The sequence below is a fragment of the Poecilia mexicana genome, unplaced genomic scaffold, assembly GCF_051168715.1.
Source record: "Poecilia mexicana isolate PSO_F unplaced genomic scaffold, ASM5116871v1 scaffold_23, whole genome shotgun sequence".
Taxonomy (NCBI): Eukaryota; Metazoa; Chordata; class Actinopteri; order Cyprinodontiformes; family Poeciliidae; genus Poecilia; species Poecilia mexicana.
This window is the reverse complement of record NW_028263392.1, coordinates 21,074,654-21,083,417: the sequence shown is the minus strand read 5'-3', so window position 1 is coordinate 21,083,417 and position 8,764 is coordinate 21,074,654. Positions and strand designations below refer to the sequence as shown.

At 39.8% G+C, this 8,764-nt stretch overlaps 1 long non-coding RNA gene across 1 annotated transcript; it reads left to right on the top strand.

Annotated features, from left to right (window-relative positions):
- Positions 1 to 8,144: 8,144 nt before the first annotated feature.
- Positions 8,145 to 8,764, top strand: LOC148152612 (uncharacterized). Its single transcript, XR_015762072.1, has 3 exons — positions 8,145 to 8,361; positions 8,480 to 8,532; positions 8,720 to 8,764. It is a non-coding gene; the product is annotated as an uncharacterized LOC148152612 (long non-coding RNA).

The following is an 8,764-nucleotide window of genomic DNA, read 5'->3' as shown; positions in this document are numbered from 1 at the left end:
TAACCCTAGTCAGAGGGGTTACATGCAAAGACTGAGGGTGGAATGGTTACTTCGACACCCACAGTCTACAATGACTGCCAAACAACTAGTAGCTCAGTGCTCCAACATCCGCAAACGGCAACTGCTATCACAACTTGAGATTGACGAGGTACAACACAAATGCTACGGCAAAAGGGAGGAGCCCAAAGATAAGGTCAGGGGGGAGTTAACTACTCCCCACCCCGAGACTGGGTATGCAGCCCCAGTAATGAACGAACTATCAAAGCTGAACGAGACAGCAACTGACCTGAGAGAGAGAATCGTGGCCCGAATGAACACCAGGCAACCCCGACGCCAATTACAACGGCTGAGTGAAGTACCATCAGAAAGTCTCATTCAAGATGTGAATGCAGCATTGAGAACAATCCCTACCAACACCATAACAGAAACCAATGAGCTGATATACAACTCAGCATCAGTGATCCTTGAAATGCTCGGCTATAAGAGCAACCATGAGACCCAATATCCATCATGGAAAAGACGGTTAGAGGCTAAGATCAAGATAACAAGGAGGGAAGTGAGCCAGCTGTCAGAGCTCCTAAGGGGTGCAATGAAAAGATCAGTACCCAAGAAGTACAGCCAGATGCCCATACCTGAAGCACTCGAAACTGCCAAACAAAGGCTCCAAGCCTTGGCCAGCCGCCTAAAGAGATACACAAGAGAGAATGAAGCCAGGAGGATCAACCGGCTCTTCTCCACCCAACCAGCTAAAGTGTACTCTCAATGGCAGGGTACTAACAACAGAGCAGACCCACCAAGGCTGGAGACTGAACAATACTGGAAAGGCATATGGGAAAGGGAGGCGTCCCACAACAGCAAGGCACAGTGGCTAACCTCTCTACGAGAGGACCACAGCAACCTCCCTGAACAAGCCCCGGTAACCATCACTGTGGCAGATGTCCAAGAAAGAGTCTCGGGTATGAAAAACTGGACAGCACCAGGGCCTGACATGATCCATGCCTACTGGCTAAAGAAACTCACTGCCCTCCATGAGCGACTGGCAGCTCAACTGAACCAGCTGCTACAGAATGGGACTCACCCTGAATGGTTAACTGAAGGGCGCACAATCCTGATCCAGAAGGATCCCTCAAAGGGTTCAGTCCCATCCAACTATCGGCCAATAACCTGTCTCTCTACAACATGGAAGCTCATGTCAGGCATCATAGCGGCTAAGATAAGCGGACACATGGATAAATACATGAGCACGGCACAGAAGGGCATCGGCATAAATAGTAGAGGAGCCAAACACCAACTCCTTGTAGACCACACAGTCGCCCGAGACTGCAAAACCCGACACACCAACCTGTGCACCGCTTGGATTGATTACAAGAAAGCCTATGACTCAATGCCACACACCTGGATCATTGAATGCTTAGAGATGTACAACATCAATAGGACTCTAAGAGCCTTCATTGTAAACTCGATGGGGCTGTGGAAAACCACCCTTGAAGCCAACTGCAAACCGCTTGCACAAGTGTCCATCAAATGTGGCATATACCAAGGAGATGCTCTGTCCCCACTGCTGTTCTGCATAGGCCTGAACCCCCTCAGCCAAATCATCAACAAGACTGGCTACGGATACCGACTTAAGAATGGGGCCACAATCAGTCACCTCCTCTACATGGATGACATCAAGCTGTACGCCAAGAGCGAGCGAGACATCGACTCACTGATCCATACCACCAGGATCTACAGCACTGACATTGGGATGTCATTCGGACTAGAGAAGTGTGGCCGGATGGTTACAAAGAGAGGGAAGGTCGTCCGCACAGAAGGGGTCTCACTCCCAGAGGGAACGATAGCAGACATAGAGCACAGCTACAAGTACCTGGGAATACCACAAGCAAATGGCAACCTCGATGAGGTCACAAGGAAAGGAGCCACAGCCAAATACCTCCAACGAATAAGGCAAGTCCTGAGAAGCCAGCTCAATGGCAAGAACAAGATCCGTGCAATAAACAGCTATGCCTTACCAGTAATCAGATACCCTGCCGGAATAATTAGCTGGCCAATGGAAGAGATGAAGGCCACGGATGTTAAGACTCGGAAGCTACTAACCATGCATGGAGGGTTCCACCCCAAATCCAGCACCCTGAGACTGTACACGAGCCGTAAGGAAGGAGGCAGAGGACTAGTGAGTGTGAGAGCCACTGTCCAGGATGAAACATCTAAGATCCATAAATACATCAAGGACAAAGCCTCAACGGACGATGTGCTCAGCGAATGTCTCAGGCAATGGGGAACAGAGGACGAGGTGCTGGAGGAACCATCATGGGAAGACAAGCCCCTACATGGGATGTACCACCGACAAATAACTGAAGTGGCTGATATCAGGAAATCCTACCAATGGCTGGAGAAAGCTGGACTCAAGGACAGCACGGAGGCCCTCATCCTGGCCGCCCAGGAACAGGCCCTAAACACCAGAGCAATAGAAGCTCAGATCTACCACACCAGACAAGACCCAAGGTGTAGGTTGTGCAAGGAGGCCTCTGAGACAGTCCAGCACATAACAGCAGGGTGCAAGATGCTGGCAGGGAAAGCGTACATGGAACGACATAACCAAGTGGCGGGCATAGTGTACAGGAACATCTGTGCAGAATATGGACTGGAAGCCCCGAGGTCAAAATGGGGGACATCCCCAAAGGTGGTGGAGAATGACCGAGCTAAGATCCTGTGGGACTTCCAGATCCAGACAGACAAGATGGTAATGGAGAACCAACCGGACATTGTGGTGGTGGATAAAGAACAGAGGAAAGCCGTTGTGGTGGATGTAGCAATACCAAGTGACCACAACATCAGGAAAAAGGAGCATGAGAAACTGGAGAAATACCAGGGCCTCAGAGAGGAACTGGAGAAGGCCTGGAAGGTGAAGACCACAGTGGTGCCTGTGGTCATCGGGGCCCTCGGGGCAGTCACCCCCAAACTGGAGCAGTGGCTCAAACAGATCCCAGGAACAACATCAGACATCTCAGTCCAGAAATGTGCAGTTCTAGGCACAGCCAAGATACTGCGCAGAACCCTCAAGCTCCCAGGCCTCTGGTAGAGGACCCGAGCTCAGAGGATGAAAGAGACCACCCACGGAGGGTGAGAGGGGAATTTTTATTTTTTATATATATACACTGCTAAAAAAAACTAAAGGGAACACTGAAATAACACATCCTAGATCTGAATGAATGAAATATTCTCATTGAATACTTTGTTCTGTACAAAGCTGAATGTGCTGACAACAAAATCACACAAAAATCATCAATGGAAATCAAATTTATTAACCAATGGAGGCCTGGATTTGGAGCCACACACAATATTAAAGTGAAATGTTCCCTTTATTTTTTTGAGCACACACACACACACACACGAAATACTGTTTTTAACTTGCATTGTTTCAAAATGAGCTTCATGTAGCACTGAGAGGCTTAAATACAATTTCTTAATATAGTATAGTTAATTATTTTTACATCTTTCATACTCCTGCTAATTGATATGTATTACTGGACTGGACAGTGTCTATTGGTTGCTATGTGATTCATTGTGTCCAGAAAACCATTTAATCACAATACAGGACAAGGAGAAATCTGTCACGAAAATATTAGTAGCACCATCATTTGTTACTAGATATATCTATTAAATACAACTTAAAATAAAGATTAGGAAACTGATGTTTGATAAATTGTCCATGATACAAATCTATAAACAGTTTAGTTTCTGTTAGTTCTGTCAAGATGCAAGAAGGGGCAAATTTCTATTTATATTGGTCAAACATTTTATTTTAAATATACTGTAGGAGCCGTAGTTTGACAACTGTTATAAATATCACCACGTTTTGCAAACACAGGGGATTAGCTCAGTTTTTGTCACTTGTTTTTAGGAATTGCAGCAGCTGCAGTGCGCCACAATAAAGCTGATAAACAGGTGAAGAACCAAACTAGACAGAACCACTTCTGATTGTTTGCCAAGCCAAACATCCAATAAAAGTTCCACCAAGCCACTACTGAGGCACTGGGGTCATGTTTCTCGACAAGGGCAAAAGAAGGTTCATTGTCCAAACTTATTGATTGATCTTGATGATTAATTTTCCTCTTTTACCAAACAATTACAGAGTTCAAACATTCATTTGTTCTCATGCTACCTCTCTTGCTCTGGTAAAAAACATCGGCCCCAAACCCAAATGCCTGCTGGTCCTTCACCAGGCCCTTATAGAAAGTGGACTGACCCACATTACTTCCTGTCTAAATTTAGAAAATAAATAAGAAAAATAATAAAACAATAAATAAATAAAATCAACAATTATCAACCTACAAATAAACTCTGTAAATAATACAAAAAATAGAAATTTAAGAATAAAGTAACAAAATTCAAATGGATAAAGAAATAAAGAAAAAATAGCTCTAACAACTTCTATTCCGCCTTTTCTCGCTCTGTATGTCGGTACTACGCACGACCCGTTGCCATGGCAACCGGCAAACAGCTCAACGAGCAGTTAGAGCACAGATGACCGATCAGGGGAATCAAAACCAAAAAGCAAACATTTCCCACACAAAAAGTAGCAAAAACACTAAAACAGAACATCCAGTCTGTTTCTTTATGTTGTCAGGCTTACTGTCTATATTGTGATTATTAATAAGTTTTCGCCTGATCACCGCGGTGGTTGATTAGCTGATTTAAACAGCTGTTCTACTGATGACTTGGTGGGCGGGTTGTTTAGTGCTAACGGAACCAAAACACATCGAACTGCGCAGCACATGCTAAGGCTATCAAAGTCAATACCAAGCTAACAGTTAGGCTAGTATAACTGACCCACTGCTCACTTGTTCAATCTTTTCTTTAACTTAAATCGTTTTCCTCACCTGTGAAATCTGAAGTCCTTATTAGCAGTGGGTGTCAGGTTACATTGTGTTGCATTCAATGTTGTCGGAAAAAAAGAGCTTCATGCGCTTAATGTCCGATTTGCCATAACTATTTATTCAATTCATTGTCGCTAGCTGGGGTGGCAACAAGGGTGGCAAGGTACGGTGGCCCTGAGGTGCAAAACACTACAACATTAACGAAGCACAATTACAAATTACAAAATCACTACAACATTAACAAAAACACAACGACATTAACAAAAACACAACGACATTAACAAAAACACAACAACATTAACAAAAACACAACGACATTAACAAAAACACAACAACATTAACAAAAACACAACGACATTAAGAAAAACACAACGACATTAACCAAAACACAACAACATTAACAAAAACACAACGACATTAACAAAAACACAACGACATTAAGAAAAACACAACGACATTAAGAAAAACACAACGACATTAACCAAAACACAACAACATTAACAAAAACACAACGACATTAACAAAAACACAACAACATTAACAAAAACACAACGACATTAAGAAAAACACAACGACATTAAGAAAAACACAACGACATTAACCAAAACACAACAACATTAACAAAAACACAACGACATTAACAAAAACACAACGACATTAAGAAAAACACAACGACATTAACCAAAACACAACGACATTAACCAAAACACAACAACATTAACAAAAACACAACATTAACAAAAACACAACAACATTAACAAAAACACAACAACATTAACAAAAACACAACATTAACAAAAACACAACAACATTAACAAAAACACAACGACATTAACAAAAACACAACGACATTAAGAAAAACACAACGACATTAAGAAAAACACAACGACATTAACCAAAACACAACGACATTAACAAAAACACAACAACATTAACAAAAACACAACAACATTAACAAAAACACAACGACATTAACAAAAACACAACGACATTAACAAAAACACAACGACATTAAGAAAAACACAACGACATTAAGAAAAACACAACGACATTAACCAAAACACAACGACATTAACAAAAACACAACAACATTAACAAAAACACAACGACATTAAGAAAAACACAACGACATTAAGAAAAACACAACGACATTAACCAAAACACAACGACATTAACAAAAACACAACAACATTAACAAAAACACAACAACATTAACAAAAACACAACGACATTAACAAAAACACAACGACATTAACAAAAACACAACGACATTAAGAAAAACACAACGACATTAAGAAAAACACAACGACATTAACCAAAACACAACGACATTAACAAAAACACAACAACATTAACAAAAACACAACGACATTAACAAAAACACAACGACATTAACGAAAACACAACGACATTAACCAAAACACAACAACATTAACAAAAACACAACAACATTAACAAAAACACAACGACATTAAGAAAAACACGACATTAACGAAAACACAACAACATTAACGAAAACACAACGACATTAACCAAAACACAACAACATTAACAAAAACACAACAACATTAACAAAAACACAACGACATTAACAAAAACACAACATTAACAAAAACACAACGACATTAAGAAAAACACAACGACATTAACCAAAACACAACAACATTAACAAAAACACAACGACATTAACCAAAACACAACGACATTAACCAAAACACAACAACATTAACAAAAACACAACATTAACAAAAACACAACAACATTAACAAAAACACAACAACATTAACAAAAACACAACATTAACAAAAACACAACAACATTAACAAAAACACAACGACATTAACAAAAACACAACGACATTAAGAAAAACACAACGACATTAAGAAAAACACAACGACATTAACCAAAACACAACGACATTAACAAAAACACAACAACATTAACAAAAACACAACGACATTAACAAAAACACAACGACATTAACAAAAACACAACGACATTAAGAAAAACACAACGACATTAACAAAAACACAACGACATTAACCAAAACACAACGACATTAACAAAAACACAACGACATTAACCAAAACACAACGACATTAACAAAAACACAACGACATTAACAAAAACACAACGACATTAACAAAAACACAACGACATTAAGAAAAACACGACATTAACAAAAACACAACGACATTAACCAAAACACAACGACATTAACAAAAACACAACGACATTAACAAAAACACAACGACATTAACAAAAACACAACGACATTAACAAAAACACAACGACATTAACAAAAACACAACGACATTAAGAAAAACACGACATTAACGAAAACACAACGACATTAAGAAAACGGAAAAGGTAGGTCCCAGCGGAGACCTAAGGAATCGCTGATTGGACTACAGCTCGTTAGAAAACGGAAAAGGTAGGTCCCAGCGGAGACCTAAGGAATCGCTGATTGGACTACAGCTCGTTAGAAAACGGAAAAGGTAGGTCCCAGCGGAGACGTAAGAAATCGCTGATTGGACTACAGCTCGTTTTACTTCTGAACCGGAAGTTTTTCTGGAGACCCTTTTCACAATGATGTCAGACAATGGGCGCCGTAACTCGAAGAGGTGTATCTTTACTTCTGGTGTGATTTTGCCTCGGGAAACCTGACTGAAAAATTCACGGATACTCATTAGCTTAAAGATATACTAAAAGGTAAGGTTAATTACAACAGCATTTACGTGTTAGCCGTTATTACTCATTGTCAATCCACCATTCTCTAACTGTATATATAATAAACAGCCTCCGATCGGAGAATAAACCAGCTAGCAGCAGCTTTAGCCACAGTTAGGAAACATATACACGCCTGCCTGTCAGTGCTGTGTTGTTAAGTTTCACTAAAATCACTGACATCTTCCAACAGTTGTTTAGAAAAGCATTTTAAATATTGACTTAAGCGCTATCTGCCAAATAATTTACATATTCTGATGTGATTCATAATTTCTCATATTGTTTTGTCCATCTTTCTCAACAGTAGCCTACCTAGCCTACCATATCTGGGATGGTCCTGTTCCTCTGTCCATGGCAGGTTCAGTCAATCAGCTGTGGGACATCTGCTGCCTAGTCAAACTATCATGAGCCTCTTGATTTAAAAGGAGAAACCAGTACAGAGCCTCCCTGTTCCTGGAAGTCACACTTCTTGGATGAACACTCACTACTGCAGCTGTTAGAAATGAAATCTTTGTGTATCTATCCTGTAATTAATATCTATATGTATCTATTAATAAATGAATTGATGATGTGTAGAGTTCTGTAAAAACTATTGTTAATAGCTTCTCTTGAGTAATCTACATATGTGCAACTTTTACATTTAAATTGCTTTTTTTTGTAAATCTTACACATCTGGCAACGAAGTATGTGGAGGAGAGGAAATGAGAAAGGAGAGGAGCTTATTAAAGCTGCCATTGTGGAACAAAGACATAAGGTTTGTGACCGTTTCTTGCAAACATTAAACACTGTACATAGATTCATATATATATAAATATATATATATATAGCTGACTGTATATATACAGTCAGCTATATATATATACATACTGCAGCAGAACCCTCAAGCTCCCAGGGCTCAGAGGATGAAAGAGACCACCTGCGGAGGGTGAGAAGGGAATTTTATATATATATATATATATATATATATATATATATATATATATATATATATATATATATATATTGTGTAATGTTATATATATAACATTACACAAACATAATTATCACAGTTAACAATTTAAGTCATTGATAGAGAAAATTTATTTACAAACGGTATATTTTTATTTTAACAGTATGTACTCAGGGTTTACAACTTAAGAAGACATCCATGTAGGATC